Genomic DNA, 18,592 nt, shown 5'->3' on the forward strand with positions numbered 1-18,592 from the left:
TTAGGACTTTTTTCTTGGCACAGGAATAGAGGTTCAGAGGAAAGTATATAAATGTAATATGAGGCTTTATCTTAAATAAAATTCAATGGGTCTTGAGTATTCTATTTTTAGTGAAGTGGTTGCATTGGGAGGCCTTATTCAGCCTTATTATGCTTAAATTCTACAGGTTTTGTCACCTTTGAACCAGCATGGGAAGGGATGCACTCTAAGGTCTGGCATTACCAGTGCTCGCTGCTGGCCCCCCGTACAGCGCAGCTGCTGAAGTGTGTGCGTGTTCCTTCAGATTCCAGACCCTGCTTCAAGGCCGCCTTCTGGTTCAGCCTAGGAAAGGAGTGTTCTGAGCTCCTTACTGCCCAGTTTAGTGTGGGAAGGAAAGAAGATGGGGAATTTAATTTAATAACCTCATTTTCCTAACTGTATTGTTTTCCCCAGAAATAGTTCAGACCACAGTTCTTAGTAACAGTAACACAGGTGTCACACAGTGATCTTACAGCACAATTCAGTGATTACCTATCAGCTTTATAGTCCAACATTCCCCTCCCCACGGCCCTCACATTTTGGCTGTGGCTGCTGTTCTCCCCCCTTCCCCCCCGCCTTCTTCTGGTTTATTGACTTGAGAGGCAGAAACATCAATTTTTTATTTGTTATTCTACTTATTTATGCTTTCATTGGTTGATTCTTGTATGTGCCCTGAGTTGGGTTGGAACCTGCAACCTTGGCCTATGAGGACATCACCCTCACCAACTGAAATACCCAGCCAGGGTGCATTTTGGCTTCTTTTGAATGGACTCAGAGGAAATCACTGGCCTACTTTTGATATCTTGCCCCACATTGGATTGCTTCTGTCATTTTTTGATAACTTACATTTTGTTTTGAAAACTCATTTTATATGAGGTCTTTTTATCCTATGTAACTTGAAGGGTTAATTTTACGGTTTTTCCACCTTTAGTAGCATGCTACAGATACTACATCATGATGTATAATTTTGGCCATTCACTTGAATTAAATCAGTTATTGGAGCATTTAATTGTTGTGTACTTCACAGAGCAATTTAAAATCATTGAAGCAATTAATGTTTTTAAATATATTCAGCCTTCCAGTTAAAAAGCCTCTACAAAGTATCCCAAATTGCTTTCAGATATTAAATCACTTGCTCTATGTTCAAAGAAGGTTAAATTATACATCATTTCATTTAACAAATAATACTGGATGAAATTTGTACAATACCAAGATTTTTACAGCTACACAACAATGCTATAATTTTTGTTTTTGCTAAACCAAGAAACATTAAAGAAATTATATGTATTTTGAGATCTTGATCACAAGGTACATTAACTAAATCTAAGACAGAAAGGCAATTTTTTTGTGTACTTCAAAGTTTCTGATGAATTTTTTGAAAAATAAAATGCTAATAGTTTAAAAGTATAAAGGCCTAAAATAACTATTCATGCTTTTAATATAACATCAAATTTAGCTAATAATTAGTAATATCAAAATTGAACATTTTGAGAAATCTTTTTATCTAAGATTATCAGTTTTTTAAAGATTTTATATATTTATTTTTAGAGAGAGGGGAGGGAGGGAGAAAGAAAGGGAGGGACCCATCAATGTGAGAGAGAAACATTGATCTGTTGCCTCTAGTATGCGCCCCCCACCACCGGGACTGAACCCGCAACCCATGCATGTGCCCTGACTGGGAATTGAACCAGAGACCTTTTGTTTTGCAGGACAATGCCCAACCAACTGAGCCACACCAGCCAGGGCTCCAAGATTATTTTAAAAGCAAATTTTAACACATGTTATTTGGTCCAAAAGTAATTGACAATTTAAAAAATAGTTTTAAAGTATCTATCAATTAGAAATGCTTTCAGTTTTATGCACAATGTCATAAACAATAGGATTTTATTTTTTCAGAACAAGAAGTCTAGAGGAAGGTAATTCTTTACTTTTTGTTTAGAGGCTTAATGTTGTCATGGTTTTGTCTTCATGCTTTCTCTCCTGCTCGCTACAAGATCAGCATTTCTGCTGATTTGGATGGATATCACATTCCAGTTCAGGGCAAGAATAATGAGGAATGAGGGGGAGCCATCAAGCCTTTCTCTTTTAGTCAGGAAACAAAAGGCATTCCCAATGGCCTCCAGCAAATGTTTACTGTGGATCTACTGTCCCATGGCCTGTAGCTGCCCCTAGTTTTAAGGGATGTTAAGAGGATTTGGGGCTTTAGTGGTGGATTACATGGGGAAACAGTGGTTTGAGAATGATTTTTGAGTAACCAGTCAATAAAATCTGACTCTAAATCTTTTTCCATCTCATGATGACTCAGTGCCTCCTGTTTGTTTTGTCCCCAGATTAGGAATTCTAATCTTCTTACACCAAATTTTCATTTCTGTGACTACCAAATTTCAAGTTTGTGGTCAAAGGCATTCCTTGGACACTTGGTACTCCTGGTTAAAAAGTCGTCTAGCTCATGCCACATTTAATACTTGTCCTGTACTTTTCCTATTCAGAAGCAGAAGAAAATGCTCTATATTGTCATTAGGGAAGGTTTTAAGAAGTAGAAATAGAGAAGGAACATTTTATCATAAATCTGCTTTAAACTTCAAAGTATCAAAAAATCTCCATATAGACTGCATTAGAGAATATGGGTATAAGGCAAATGAAAAAACAATTTTCTTTTTAAGAGAATTTGTTTATCTGCCTGAAAAAGCAAAACAAGCCATTTGTCTCATAGAGAGGAATTCTATGTTGACCATAGAACCTTGGCTATTTTTCAGTTTTCTGAATTTCCATATCAACACTTTATTGCCCAGTTTTTACATCTTATTATGTGACCTTAGGTGAGTGGCTTTACCAGGACTAACTTTCCAGATATAGTTATATATACAGTTCTAAATCACTTACAATCTGTAGCATGGAGTTGAGTGGTATAAAGAGATACAGCAAAATACAGGTTGGGGCAGAAGTTGGTTTACATTCGTTCATATGGAAAATAATAAAATAATAATAATACAAGAATAAATTCATTTGCACACTCACAACTGTAAACCTACTTTTGCCCCACCTTGTATATGAAACCACTTATTCCTTGATAATGCAAGACACATGTATATAAAAAAAACAAGGATATGTATCTTAGGACTGTGGCATTGTAGCAGATACTCTGGTAGAAGTCCAGAAGCAGAAGAAAATGCTCTATGTTGTCACCAGGGAAGGCTTTGAGAAGCCGAGGTAGAGGGGCATGGTACCTTGGTTAAGAGCAGAGGACTGCAAGCTACAGCTTGCAGGTTCACTACCTTTTTTGTAAATCAAATTCTACTGGAACACAGGTATGCCCAACATTTCCATGTTGTTAAGATTGCTTTCTGGCTACGACAGCAAAATTGAGTCATTGTGAAAAAGACCACATGGCCCATAAGCCTAAAATATTTCCTATCTGGCCCTTTTAAAAAAAGTTTGCCAGCCACAGACAAAACTAGGTTCAGATTTGGTTTTGTAATCTGTGACTTGACTCAAAGCCTATTTATTTATATGATTTCATATAAAATGCATTGCACAGTACCTGGCATGTGGTAGATGCTTGTTAAATATTTTATTAAACTTATTAGGTTTCATTTTACTATGACTTATTTTAAATGAACTATAACTTTTAATTCAAATGGAGATTTGCAACTCTAAATTTAAGTTCTCCCTACCCCTAAAATAAATGCTTACTAAACTGGGAAGATTATCATTTAATCATAAGAAATTTTCAGGAGCTGCACAAAATGCTGTATAGCAACAATCAAATTGAGGTTAAGAGCCAAACAGCCTAATTGTGTAGAAGGGTAAAGCCCAGACTTTAAAATACCATTACAGTCACACCTTGGAAATATTGTGGGTTTGGTTCCAGACCACTGCAGTAAAGCAAATATTCCAATTAAGCAAGTCACACAAATTTTTTAGTTTCCCAGTGCATAGAAAAGTTACATTTACCCTATACTGTAGTCTAGTTAGTGTGCAATAGCATATATCTAAGAAGCAATTTACAAACCTTAATTTAAAAAATTTTAAAAGTATCTTATTGCGAGTAAATGCCGAGCCTATTGGAAAATGAGACCGATGGACATCCTACACAGGATTGCCATGAACTCTCAATTTGTAAAACAAAGCACAGCATCTGCAAAGTGCAGTAAAGCAAGGGATGTCTATAATTAAAACCAAACAGCGTATTGAGTATTGTAGAAAGCCATACTACTCAATTAAAAAAGAAGTGAAGATACTTTATTAGAACTTGAAGAAAAATGACATTTAATGGTGAATATATTACAGAGAGGACATCGCTACCAATCCACAGAAATAAAACATTGTTAGGGAATGCTATGAATAATTATGTGATAACAAATTATACAACCTAGATGAAATGGACAAATTCATACAAAAACACAAACTACCAAACAACTTAAAAAGAACTAGAAAGTTAAATATAGACTCAAAAACCCTCAACAGAATATGAGCAAATAAGATCTGGCAACAATGAAAAATTACACACCATGACCAAGTGGAATTTATTCCAAGAACTCAAAGCTAGTTTAACATGAAATAAACCAATGCATTAGACCATATCAATAGAATAAAAGACTCGTGATCATCTCAGTAGAGGCAGAAAAATGACAAAATCTACCACATTTTCATGAAGAAAACACTAAAAAAACTAAGAATAGAAAGGAACCTTCTCAACCTGATAAAGGATATCTACAAAAAAACCAAAGCTATATCATTTCTAATGGTGAAAGACTGAATATTTCCTCTTAAGATCAGGAATAAGAGAAGGATGTCTTCTATTCAACATTATACTAGAGGTTCTAGCAAAGGTAGTTAAGCAAGAAAAAGAAAGAAAAATCATCTAGGTTGGAAATGAAGAAGTAAATCTATCTCTGCTCACAGATGAAATATCTTATAGAACTAACAAACAAATTCAATGAGCTTCCAACATATAGGATCAGGATAAATCTATTGTAATTTAACAAAAGCAGTGAACATTTAAAAATGAAATTAAAAATAATTCATTCACAACAGCATCAAAAAGAAACACTTAGTAGTAAATTTAATCAAGTACAAGAGGTTTACACCCAAAACACAAAATGGTGCACAAATTATCACTAAGAGATTAAAGAAGACGTAAGTAAATTGAAAGAAAGCTCATGTTTGTGGATTAAAAGACAATATTGTTAATATTTCCCAAATTAATCTGCAGATTAAATACACCAAATTATCAGCTACCTTTTTTGCAAAAACTAACAAGTGAAAATGCAAAGAACCTAAACATACATGTATGTATCCATGTAATTAAGAGTCTAGAAACATACCCTTACATTTATGGTCAATTGATTTTTGACAACAAAAAGGATAGTAAATGACAGAGACAAATGGATATTCACATGCTAAAAAATGAAATTGGACCTTGCCTCACACCATATGCAAAAACTATAAATCAAAATTGATCACAAACCTAACCATAAGAGCTAAAGCAATGAAACACATAGAATAAAATAGGTAAGTTGTTGTCACCTTGCACTAGTCTATGGTTTCATAGATACAATGCCAAAAGCTTGAATGAAAAAAGAATATATAAATAAATTCAACTCATTAAATTGATAACTTTTGTTTCAAAAGGACAATCAGGAAGGTGAAAAGACAAGCCATGGAATAGGAGAAAGTATTTGCAAATGAAATATTTGGGAAGAGGCTTTCACTCAAAGGACATAAAGAACTCTTACAATTCAAAAATAAAGACAGCCCAATATAAATAGGCAAAGAATTTGAATAGACATATGTTTCCCCAAACAAGAGATACAAGTACCCCATAAGCATATGAAAAGATACACAACATTAGTCACTAAGAAAATGCAAGTCAGAACCTCAGTGAGATACCTCTTCACAGATTATAGATGGGTAAAATAAAAAACACAGACAATAACAAGTATTAGAGAGGATATAGAGAAAATTGAACCCTCAGAAAGTCTTGGTGGGATTGTAAAATGCTGCAGCAACATTGAAAAACATCTTGGCTGGTCCTCAAAATACTAATTATATCTTTAGCATATGACCGAGCAATTACATTTTAGGCATATGCCTAATAGAATTGAAAAAATATGTTCACCCGAAAACCTGTACATAAATGTCCATAGTAGCATTATTCATAACAGTCAAAAGGCAATAACAGCACAGTATCTATCAGTGAATGAACAGGTAAACAAAATGTATAACCATACAATAGAATATTGACCGCAAAAAGGAATGAAGAACTGATAGATGCTGCAACATGGATGACTTTTGAAAACATGCTGAACAAGAGCCAGACACAACAGACTCCGTCTTATATGAAATACCCAATATAGGCAAATTTATAAAGACAGAAAGTAGATTAGTGCTAAGATATGGGGGAAATGAGGAGTGACTGCTAATGATTATGGGGTTTCTTTATGGAATAATAAATTTGTAAAATTAGATAGTGGTGATGATTCTACAACTTTATGAACATTAAAAACCACTAAATTGTACAACTTAAAAAGTGTATATGTAAAAGTAAGTGAATCTAAAATTTAAAAAAACATAGGGAAGAGTTATAGAAGATTGAATTATAAGGAAACCAGTCTAGCAGATGAAAGTAAAATAGAAAGAAATACTCTCATTTTATATCATTTGGCCTCAGAACACTAGACAAAATTAATGAACAGAGACTGAGATCTAGCCACACTTTCTTAAAGTTGTGTTTTTATTTAAATTTTGAAATGAAGGGGAGAAAAACAAAAAACCAACACCAAGCATTAAGATAAAGAGAATGAAAATATCAGTTGTCATCAGACTTCTCTTCTACAGCACCTAGTGATAGAAGGCAATTGAACAATGTATATAGAATTGCAATGAAATAAGCTTATGATTCAAAACTGCTTATCCAGCCTAGCTATGATTCAGTGCGCATAAGAATAAAAAACACTTTTGTAAGTCATATGAGTGGAGACACACCCCACAACCACCACCCACAACAATAAATACATACTTAGAATTCAAGATTGGGACTATAATGAAATAAATGACATGTAAATAGTTTCTGCTACTCTGTTTTAAAACAACATTTAAGATAATTCTTATAAAGTATATGATGTGTCATAGCAGAAAAAATAATGCTGTGGATCCAATACTCCAAGATCACTTCAAAACCAGAAGGAAAAATGTTACAAAGCATATTAAAATGCCTTATTTTACAATTTGTGGAGTCAGCAGATGTTATTTTATTTTTTACATACATAGAAATTATATATTTAAAATCAAAGCAAAAAAAAAAAAAAAACGTAAACAAGAACCATGACAAAAATGCTAAACAAATGTCTTACAATAACCAGTAATTTAGTCCTTTATTGAAGGTAGAAACAGCCATGCTGTGTGGAAAACAATATCAAATCATTTAGCTTTTTAAAGAGACTAATAAGCAAAATAATAAAATAATATCAGTTGAAATTAAAAGAATGGCAAAGCAATAATAGATGAAATAATTAAAAATATATGGGGTGGCCATATTTTTAAGACAAGAATATTGAAGGCAAAATAACTTTGTTTTTAAAAAAAAGGTAATTTATTTTGGTAAAGATTTAATAGCTATGAGATGAATTGTACTGGTCATATCTAATTAAAATACATAAAAATAATAATCTGAAAAAGAAAACATGGCCTTGGTGTTAGATCTGGATACAAGGGAAACAAGTAAACATAGAAAGTGAAGAATAGAGAGAGGACCAAAATGGACTTGAGAAGAACCAAAAGTGATGGCAGTGGCCCAGTGGTGGTAGCAATGATGATACAGATTTGAGGAAGATTTGAGATGCTGCAGTACAGGGATTACAAAACAAGCTAGAAGTCAGCCCACAGGTAAGTGTGTATGTTTACTGTATTTGAATGCCAGTTCTCCATAATCACCAACATTCTCTATTGTCTTAGTTGGGGCTAAGGAAGAATATGAACGTTATGAGTGTAAGCAGTAAGATAGAATGGATAATTGTAATAGTTCAAAAAATAACAATTGTAAAAACTTTAAAAAGCTGAATATAGAAAAATTATTTTACCACAATAAAAAATAAGTTTAAAAACCTTAAAAAAGAGTAATAGTTATAAATTAGTTGAAGCATTTAAATGTTTGTCTTAAAGAGCTTATATTCATTTATCTGCTTCAGTTTGCTTCATATTATACAAAGTAACAGCTTATTGAGACTTGATACATCACAATGTAAAAATCCTCACCTGGCTTCTAGATTAAGGAAGTTAACTTCAGTTAAAATACTGTGTCATTTCCTCTCTTTTCATTTTTGTTGTTACTCTCATTTCATGTTCCTTTTATATCACCCTTATTGGAAAATTTTAGTTTTTGGTTTGACACCTGCCTTTTAACTGCCAGAAAACATATTAATTATGCTTACTGCCCTTATAAAAAAAGATAACGTTCAGCTAGCTAACTAGCGTAAATAATCTGTCACTGGGAATCATTAAACATCTGTGACAAACTAGAATTAATTGCTATCTTTATACAAGACAACCATGATTATAAGGCTGACAAAAGCATAAACCCAGTTTCACTTTAAATATAATAGTGCACCAGCTCATATTTTAACTTATTTTTTTCTTCCCCTTTGAATTACTTGTAAATGACAACCCTTTTCATAATTCCCAGCAAAACACACCTTAGAACCCAGGAAATAAACTTCCTACTCCAGCCAAATTGCTTGCTATAATATTCACTTTATTTGTCCAGTAGTCCCTTAAGCCCTCATTCAGAGCCTGTTTATTTTGAATAAACTGTTTAATTTACAGTTTAATAATGATTATCACTATTTAACAAATTAACAATTATTTAATTACATAAACCTCTCGATAATGAGTGGGAAAATGATAGAACTAAAAAACTCCTAGTTGTCTGAAGTACACGTCTTGATACTTGAGTCAAGTCTAGTGACATGTGCCGTGGGACAATGCTCAGTAGGCATTATTAGTCAGATGAGTGAATAACAGCAAGTTCAGAATGATGACGTTCAGAAGTGACAAAGAGGATAAACAGTTAAATTTTTAGTTTCCTGCACAAGTAGATTGCACATTTTCTTAAAGTTTCATGCAAGTAGTGAAAGAAATTTCAATCCTAGCAAATTTGCAGGTATTGGCAAAACACCCAGCCAGGGTGACTTATTTTCAGAGAAATTAAAAGAAACAAAGTGTTTCTATGTATTATAACATACACATATGTGTTTATCCAAATATCTAAAATACTGTTTATTAATGGTGATATGTTTATTTTAGAGACACACATGTGGAATGACTAGTTATACGTTATGTTGTGGGCTTCCTCCTTTTCAGGTTGAATTTAGGAAGCTCTACAAGAAGTATTTCAGCAGCACAGTTTATCATGGGAAAATAGGCTGCTGCCCATAGAGATTAATGAAATAGATTGGCAACATTGAGCAATGGGTTTACAGTCTTGTGCCTGATATTTGTTTACATACCATGTGGACTCTATTATTAGTACATGAAGAGAAAGTACAAAGTTCTAAGAGCATAGTGGGTATTGTCAGAAGGAAATTGAGAGTACATTAATGTCTTTTTGGAGACTGAACTTTCACTATGACCTAAGCACTGTGCTAGTATCTTTATGTATATACATAATATCCCCTAATTTTTATAAAAATTCTATGAGATAAGTACTACTTTGATCCTCATTTTATAGATGAGGAAAGCAAGGCATAGAAAGTTATATGGATTACCCCAGGTATCACACTTAGAACCAAGTTTGCATTTGTTTCTAGCCTAAACATGGTTCATTCATTCATTACTTCAGAAGTGGCCATAATCCTCTGTGTATTGCTATAGAATCAACCATAGTTACTACACAGTGTTTTATGTATTTCAACTTGCGTTCTGCAACTGTGATATCTTTCATTGTTAAAAAAATTAGGACATTTACAATGATAGGTTTGACCCCTTTAAAAAATAGTAAAATGAATATATAAAATTTCTAACTTTAGACAAAGTAATATCTAATTATAATACCAAAAAAAAAAAAATCCACTGCAAGTCTACTTTAAATACGATATCTCAAAATGTCAGCTTGGCAAGCTGAAATTCTGTCTCATCTCATCCCAAATGAATTGCTTTGCAGAATTTAGGTTTTAGAAGAAAACAAAAATTTCTTTAGGTGAGGAATAATAACCTCTTCAATTGCCACTCCTTTCTGTTACACTGGTCCAATTCACACATCTGACATCCGCTTTTGTAATCCCAGCTCTAAATCATGAGCCCTTGGTAAATTTAAAATATGCTATTGAATTTATTAACAAATCTTTGGAATATGTCTGTTTGATGCAGTGAACTAGACATGTGATTATACAAGGTAATTTGAACTATATCAGAATAGTTTTTCAAAACCAGTCTTTACAAGCTAATATTAAATTATAGAGCAGTCAACCATGTCTATTAATTTCCTTTAAATGTTTTCTCCCTGAAGAAAGGAGTAGGATATCAGAATTTTTTTTTTAAGCCAGACTGAGAGGTTGAGATGTGTGAAATCACACATGCTTACCCTGCTGAGTGTGTAGATTTACCAAGGAATAATATTGAAGCTATCAATAGTCAGAATATGGTTATGAATTGTCAATGGCATTTTCAGACTGTCAGCTTAACTGCCAGGGTAAATTGCCACAATTTGGCTATTTTTGACCTACAAAATAATTAAAAAGACAATTCACATTGTTCAACCTCGTACATCAGTTATTCCAACTTAAAATATATTGCTCCAAACTGGGAAAGTGTTTTTCAACAGAAACTAAAATAGTTTGGTTGCTAGGTTAGTAATAACCAGGCATGGTGTCCCTGATTTCTGCCAGGCCCTGCGAGCACAAGAATGAATGAATGATCATTTTCTATCTTAGTCTCCTTACGTCTTTAATGTCCTGGAATTCCCCAGAGCTTCGCCATAGGCTGTCTCTTCCCCACACTTCCCAGGAAGGAAATTTTATCATCCTGATATTCTTCAATGTGCTGAGCACTTCCAAATGTTTCTCTATCCCAGATCTGAACTCTAGCCTTACTCATCAAACTCCTTCCTTAACTTCCCAAGCAGATGTCTCATAAGCATCTCAGACTTAGCTATTCAAAACAAAATTCCTGATCCCTGTCTCTCAGCCTTCCCTTTTCATGGTCCCTTCTTCTCCGTCTCAGTGAAGGGCACCCCCACCCACACAATGGTCCAGGAGAAATCTGGATGTCACCCTGACTCACCCTTTCCAGTTGTTCTGCTCAATAAGAATATCCATAATCTGTTTACTCCTTTCCTGTTTTCACTGCAGCTACCTTAACGCAGCCACTATCTCCTTTCACCTGAGTGGCTGCAATAACCACTTGATTTGTCCTGAGGCTTCTACTCTAGATTCCCTATAACCCATTCTGTAAATAGCTTGTTAAATGTTCTGCATTTAGGAGAATATGCAACATCCTTGCTTCCTCCAAAACCCTCTATGGTCTGACCCATATCTAGTTAACCCAGCATCCTCTTCCCCTTGTGTTCACTGATTTCTTTCTGTACCTCCTGTTTCTTGCCCTCAGGCCTTCATTTTTCTGGTGTCTGAAATACTACATCCCTCCTTTTAACTCATGTATCCTTCAGATCGCAGTGTAAATAACACTTGCTCAAAGAGGCCTTCCCTGACCCTCTCCCCAATCTGAAGTAGGCCCCTGTGATTCTTTCATATAGCACATTATTATGTTTTCTTCATTGCATTTAAACACAATTTGCAGTTAGATACTCGTGTGTTTATTGGATTGATTTGACTGCATAAGGAAGGGCGCTTGTCTGCTGTGGTCATCAGTGTGTGTCCAGGGCCCACTATCTACCGGATGCTATCTGCTTAACGGAAAAGGCAGTCTATCTTATGTGTTGGGGCTTGAAGAAAACCAGATTGTTCAGAAAAGATGTGATGCTTGGGGCCTCTGGAAGTGGGGTATATATAAAATATGGAACACAGGCTGGTCTCAGATATTGTCTTCATTTTGGGTGAGCTGAGTTGACTTTTCCCAGCCCTTGGGTTATAAACTTTTGAAAGCAGATACTTTGTCTGTTTTGTTCACTGCTATATCAGCAACACACAGGAAAGTGCCTGGTACATAGTAGATGCTTAATAAATATACTTGTTAAGTGAATGAACTTCTGTTTCCTCTTTTGCCAAGTTCCTTTCTCATGACACTGTGAGGTGTTTAATAAAAGAAAACATAGAAAGTGCTTAGTACATAGCAGATACTTAATAAATGCTGGAAACCATAATGACTTTTTCAAAGCATAATTCTGATTTTTTTTACACCAGTGGTTCTCAAAATCCCTGGGCCCCAAGGAGATTGGGAAGCGGTAGGGTGGGGGGCGCACAGTGAGGTGGCTGTCTTAGAATACCTTTGCAAATTTTGTAAACTTCCTAAACTTGTTCCTCACCTCCACTGCCTACTCTAGAGTGGCTAGTTTTATTTATTTTTTATCTGTAATAATTGCCAGCTTTATTCTTCTGACTGAGAGATCCAGAGGTGATTTGAGGTTTACATTTTAATAGTTATTTCATCAAAAGTCTTTGTACACTGGTTGCAAATGTTGACAATTAGTTGTTTAAAAAAATTAATTCTATTAATTAAAAAATATGTCTAAGCAAAACTAAAACTCACACCACACAGAAATAAGCACAGTTAAGTTTTTGATGGATCTATGTATGTATGTATACACACACACATGCACATACATATACACAATTGGGATTTGATCCTACATATGTGAGCTGATAATAAATATGCTGCTTTGTAACTTGTTATGTTTTACTTTGCAATATGGAATGAACATATTTCGAGTATATGTGTGAAAATTCCCTATTGGAAAACAGACCGGAGAATGGGTCAAAATACAAAATCCAGCAAGATGCTGGTAATAGGGAAACTATAACAAAATTCTATTAGGTGATTAGAAGTAAAATGCAAGTAAAGGATACATCAGAAAATGCTAACAGAAAGAAAGCAGGGGCCAGATTTTATTATCAGGCAAAATAATAATAATAATAATAATAATAATAATAATAATAATAATAATAATAATAATAATTCAAGGCCTAAAACACACAGGATAAGGATGTCTGTGTGAATGTCTTTGCTTCCGCTGCATCATCACAAACTTGTTTCTTATTCTTATTTCTTCCCTAAGCCCTTCGGACTCTTCTACTCCTCTTAGCATTTCTTCATGGATGCTGGTGGGAGCATCCTCTTCTATCCCTGGATGGGCTGCATCAGCCCGCTTCCAAGGTTTCCTTCTGCTTCCTGGCTGACACCTTATTAGGAAGTGTGAGGATTTCCTTCTGCCTCCTGGGGTACCTCTTCTGAAGGGCAGTCTTCTGCAGCCTTTGGCATGTTCTGTGGTTTTCCTTCATTTTCTTCACAAGACTTTTGCATGTTGCATATGTTTCAGTTTTTGCTTTTTGAAGACATTAATTCTGCAAGGATTCAGGGCCTTTTCTCCGTTTTCTTTCACTTGGTTTTTATTGCAGCCAAAAGACCAAGAGTCCTGAGAGGATCCAGGGCACTATTTTCTTCCTCCACCAACAGGGATCTCCAGAGTGGCTATTTTTAAATATATTCCTTGGGTGTGCTGAGACAAAGTTTGAGAAACACATGTCTAAATCTTGCCTAAATCACTGTCACTGGAATAATAACTGATAAATATTGTTAGCTCTATTTCAGGGACTGTAAATGGTGTGAGGTAAAAAAAATTATATATATATATGTGTGTGTGTGTGTATATATGTGTATATATATATATATATATATATATATATATATATATATATATGAATAAAGCTGTGCAATGATTATGCAGTGATGCTACTGTCCTTGTGTTGGTAAGAAATATAATTTGTGCTCGTACAGTGTTCTTCTAGATACTTTGAATTTAATTCTAAATACAGTTGCTAGCCAAGAAAGAAAGAAAGAAAGAAAGAAAGAAAGAAAAGAAAGAGAGAGAGAGAGAGAGAGAGAGAGAGAGAGAGAGAGAGAGAGAGAGAGAGAGAGAGAGAGAGAGAAAGAAAGAAAGAAAGGAAGGAAGGAAGGAAGGAAGGAAGGAAGGAAGGAAGGAAGGAAGGAAGGAAGGAAAGAACGGAAAGAAAGAAAGAAAAAGAAGGAAAGAGCGGGAGGGGGGATAGATTTTCTACCCTCCAAAATCAAGTATTAACCTTACTTGAAGCTCCTTTTTCAAGGGAAATATTTATATTCCTAATGACTGTGGTTGGAAGAGACTCAGTTATGCCACATTTGCCTTTGTGTTATCTCAGTTCAAGAATTTGTAAGCTCTGCAATCATTTTTATATCAGTTAATTAGGCATGAAATCCAAGAGGGAGAAAGGGATGAGGGTTAGAATCGCCACAGGATGTCCACAAATCCCAGAAATAGGAGAAGTGCGAATCTATCAGCCCATAGAACCACACATTACAGCCAGACCTTGGGCGACAGAGACACAAATTCAGCTATTGAAATTGATGAAAGTGCCTCTTAAAGCCCTCTACTGGTCTGTAATTGTAAAATGTTTACAAGCATTTGGATCATTTATGCAATTGAGATATTTAAGCAATTCTAAGTGCCTTGCTTCTGTGGGGCATATGTTTTTTCATAAATTGCATTTCTAGCATGAAGCTCTGTCTTCTATACTACATGGACACTGCTCAATTTGAATATTTTAAATGTCAACATAGAATAACATAAAGGTGTATGAGCTGGCCTCAAGGAAATCCATGGTACAAATTCTGAATTTACACATCTTTGAGACACATTGGGAATGTCACTAACCATAGAAACCAGTTACAAGTAAAACCACTGCCCTGGCTGGCGTGGCTCAGTTGGTTGGGCATCATCCCACCAAGTGAAAGGCTGCTGATTTGATTCTCTGTCCAGGCACATGCCTGGGTTGCAAGCCCTGTCCCCAGTTGGGGGAGGTGGGGGTGTCAGAGGTGACCAACCAATCAATGTTTCTCTCTCACATCAATGTTTTTCTCCCTCTCTTTCTCCCTCCCTTCCCTTCTCTCTAAAAATAAATAAATAAAATATTTTTTAAAAAGAAGTAAAACTACTTCTGGTAGAGCTATATTCTAGAAGAGAAGTTAATTGGACACACCTTCATTATTTGTTTAGTTAAAGCATAACTCGCTTTCAAGCTGCTACTCTATAGTGCTCCCAGATTTGATCAACTGAATTCCTTAGTTTCTTCTACTTCAGGGTCTCTTAGTCTTTTATTGCTGATCTGCAGGCCCACCATGGAGTTCAGGGTTAAACTGGCCTTGTCCTTCTCCTCTGCAGCCCCAGTAGCTGCTTGCTAACTTGATTTCCATCAGCACTGACCATCTAGCTGGTCACCCTGAATTCTTTACTTCCTTTCCTGCTGTTCAAAAACATCTTTGATAACTCTTTCATGTAGGCATAGGCAGCTCAGTGAGCCATTCTGTGGTCTGAACGGATATTTCCAAAATGTATTTATTTAACAAAATCCAACTCCTTCCTCACTTTTACTTTAGTCTTTCAACTCTCTTAGCAGGTTACTGGGTCCTGTCTCTCAGTATAAGCATTACATATGTAACTCCACATCTATATAATTATATCTGTAGGGGAAAAGTGATACATTTTAATCCATGATATATTTGAGGATGATAGTTTGGAAAGAGGTAATTATAAGCAGCCTCTGGTTAGTACCAGAACCTCATACAATGTAGACCAATATCACCAACTGTACATACTTGAAATTGCAGTAAATATAAAATGTGAATGATGTTATAGCATAGTCTTTATTTTAATACTTTGTTTTCGTCTGTTTTTTGTTTTACTCTTCTTTGTAATTTCTGAGATTCTAGTACTAATGAAATAGTTTAGATTTAGGTTAATGATCTAACTATTAACTATTAAAACAAATAGGTGTTACTGATTTTCTAAAATTATTTTCTTAATTAAACTTCCAAATATGTACATCTGTCCATTAGTCATAAGATAAGGCATATTTCTTATTTTGGAAGATATAGATGCAAGCATATTCCCCTTGTCACTAATATGGCCATCATAGCAGTGAAAGCAATTATCCACCACTACAATTATTTAATTAGCTATTTGATTTCCATTCATCAAAAGAAGACAACAACAACAAAAAAAAGCAAAAACCCTAAGTAACTATAATATGCAACCAACTATCTGCCAACGACTTTAAAAATACTGTATTCTCAGGGGGGGTTTGCTGGGGGAGGGGGGTGCTGGTCAGAGGGGAGCAAAGGAGAAAATATTGGAAATATTGTAACAATATAAGCAATAAAATATACTTTAAAAAATACTGTATTCTGATAGGTCATTTCAAAGAGAGCTTAAGGGACCAAAGCAGGAGCTCTTAATGCTGTGACTTAAGACTGAATTTCACCATAGGATGTGTTCAATAGTGCTCTGTTTTCCTGAGGAGATATAAAATAATAATAATGTATTCTGAGTCTCAGCTGCCTCTTTGTTCTGTCACTTGTCTAAGTCACTGTGAAAAAGAGTTGGTGACTGTATGTAAATGAGTTTTTCCACTGTAGGGAATCAGCTCTGTGATATTCAATATTTAAGCAGCTACAAAGGATTTATTAGAGAAGTGCACCTATTACTGATTAAGATATTTTGAGAGAAAGACACATTACACAGCAATTTTTTAATAATCAAGTTAATCACTATCAAATGACTTTAGTGCTAGAAAGAATTTTAAAGATCAAAGACCACCCTGCCATTTTACTGACAAAGTCCAGAGCTTTTTCTAAGACCACCTGCAACATGCCAGCTTTGCAAAAAAGCCCAGTTCTACCATACTGCAAAATCACAAAAGACAGTGTTTAATTGTTGCTCATATCCATGGTATTTGCACAGTGCTGGGGATATATTAAACATTCAAAGTATGAGTCTGTGTGATGGATTCATAAGTAATTTTATGAACAAACATGATCATCTGTCTGTTGCACAGGGGTATGTGTTATACAAGTCATACTCAAGATCGATTTTATGTGTTTTCAGAAGTTCTCTTTCATTAAAGTAGCCAAAATGCTAATAATATCTTTATCTCTCTCCTTCTCCAACTCTGTCTCCTCCTCCTGTCCTCCCTTCTTCTCTCTCTCTCTCTCCCTCTCTCTCTCTCTCTCTCTCTCTCTCTCTCTCTCTCTCTCTCTCTTTCTCTCACACACACACACACACACACACACACACACCCTATGAGATATAGTTATTGAACTTATACTTCTCACTGGCTTCTGTGTATTCAAATTAACCAGGAATATACCTATCCTTAAACACCCTTCTTGCCAATTGCCAGATGGCCAAATCTCCAGCCAGAGTATAAATTCCTGGGGTATTCAGGACCCTGAGCTTCTGTCTCCTTATAGGTCTTTTGTCTTCATTTGGAGCTGTTGCTGTCTGGATCCAGTATCCTGTGTCCTTGATCCCCCAGATACTTTTTCTTCTCTAGCTATACATTTTAATTTTTTGTCATATGCCACATATTCAAACAGGCACTTCTGGTGGGGGTGGGGATTGATTTTTTAGCAAGACATTAATCTATGTGAGTTGAATCATCTAAAAAAGGCATAGCAAATCTAGGACAATTTGAAAAATAAAATAATGAGAGCAATGGACTATAACTCATAGAATAAAATAAAAACCTATGAGTTCATGTTCATACAATTTTAATACATAAATAATTGAGAGAGAAAGGATAGCTCTTCTTTACAGTAGAATTCCAACTGATGAAAGTAGAAAGAATGATGCAAGAATCACCATTTAGCAAACATGATGTTACTTGTTGCAGGTAAGAATAATCAATGGATGTTAAAATTAGTGGCTAAAAGTATAATGAGAAATAAGATATTTGCATAGTCTTAATGTATCCACCCACAAGATAGTTTTTTTTTAACATTACAGGAAACTAAGGAGACATGACAACAGAATGCAATGTGGGACCCTGGATAGAATGCAGGACCCGAAAGGGGCATTAATGGAATAACTGGAAAACTTTGAATAAGGTCTATAGATCAGTTCTTAGTATTATATCATTCTTAATTTATTGATTTTGATAATCCTGCATCAGGTGTAATTAAGATGTTAACACTTGGGCAAACCAGGTGAAAGGTAGATAACATAATTTCTTCAACCTCTTTGTAAGTCTAAAATTACTTCAGAATTAAAATTTTAAATATTTTTAAAAATAAATAAAAAGACCATAACACTTTTTGATATTTGAGTGGCCCTTGATAAAAAAAGTCTAAGAATAGATAGGGAAATTTTTATGATCCACACTTGACACTGGAAGTAAATTCCAGCCAGTGATTTGCTCAAGGCATTACGGAGCCAGGGGCTATTCAATTCTATTTTCCTGACTATGGCCCCTCCATTTGCATAACTGCTTTACAGGGAGGATGGAGAAGACATTATTATATGCATTTTATAGACTTGGAAACAGAATCCCAGCAAAAGATTTGCCATGTGGTGGAGTTGCAACTCAAGTTC

The 18,592-nt window shown here is 35.0% G+C and overlaps 1 protein-coding gene and 2 pseudogenes across 2 annotated transcripts in view; 2 read left to right on the forward strand and 1 right to left on the reverse strand.

Annotated features, from left to right (window-relative positions):
• The window catches only part of SERPINI1 (serpin family I member 1), a 78,277-nt gene that overhangs the window by 6,321 nt on the left and 53,364 nt on the right, over positions 1-18,592 (forward strand). The window lies entirely within an intron of this gene.
• Positions 13,148-13,491, reverse strand: LOC150020834 (transcription elongation factor A protein-like 8; annotated as a pseudogene).
• LOC150020835 (small nucleolar RNA SNORA25) lies at positions 16,413-16,531 on the forward strand (annotated as a pseudogene).

This window comes from Furipterus horrens, unplaced genomic scaffold (assembly GCF_987537825.1).
Source record: "Furipterus horrens unplaced genomic scaffold, mFurHor1.1.pri manual_scaffold_1, whole genome shotgun sequence".
Taxonomy (NCBI): Eukaryota; Metazoa; Chordata; class Mammalia; order Chiroptera; family Furipteridae; genus Furipterus; species Furipterus horrens.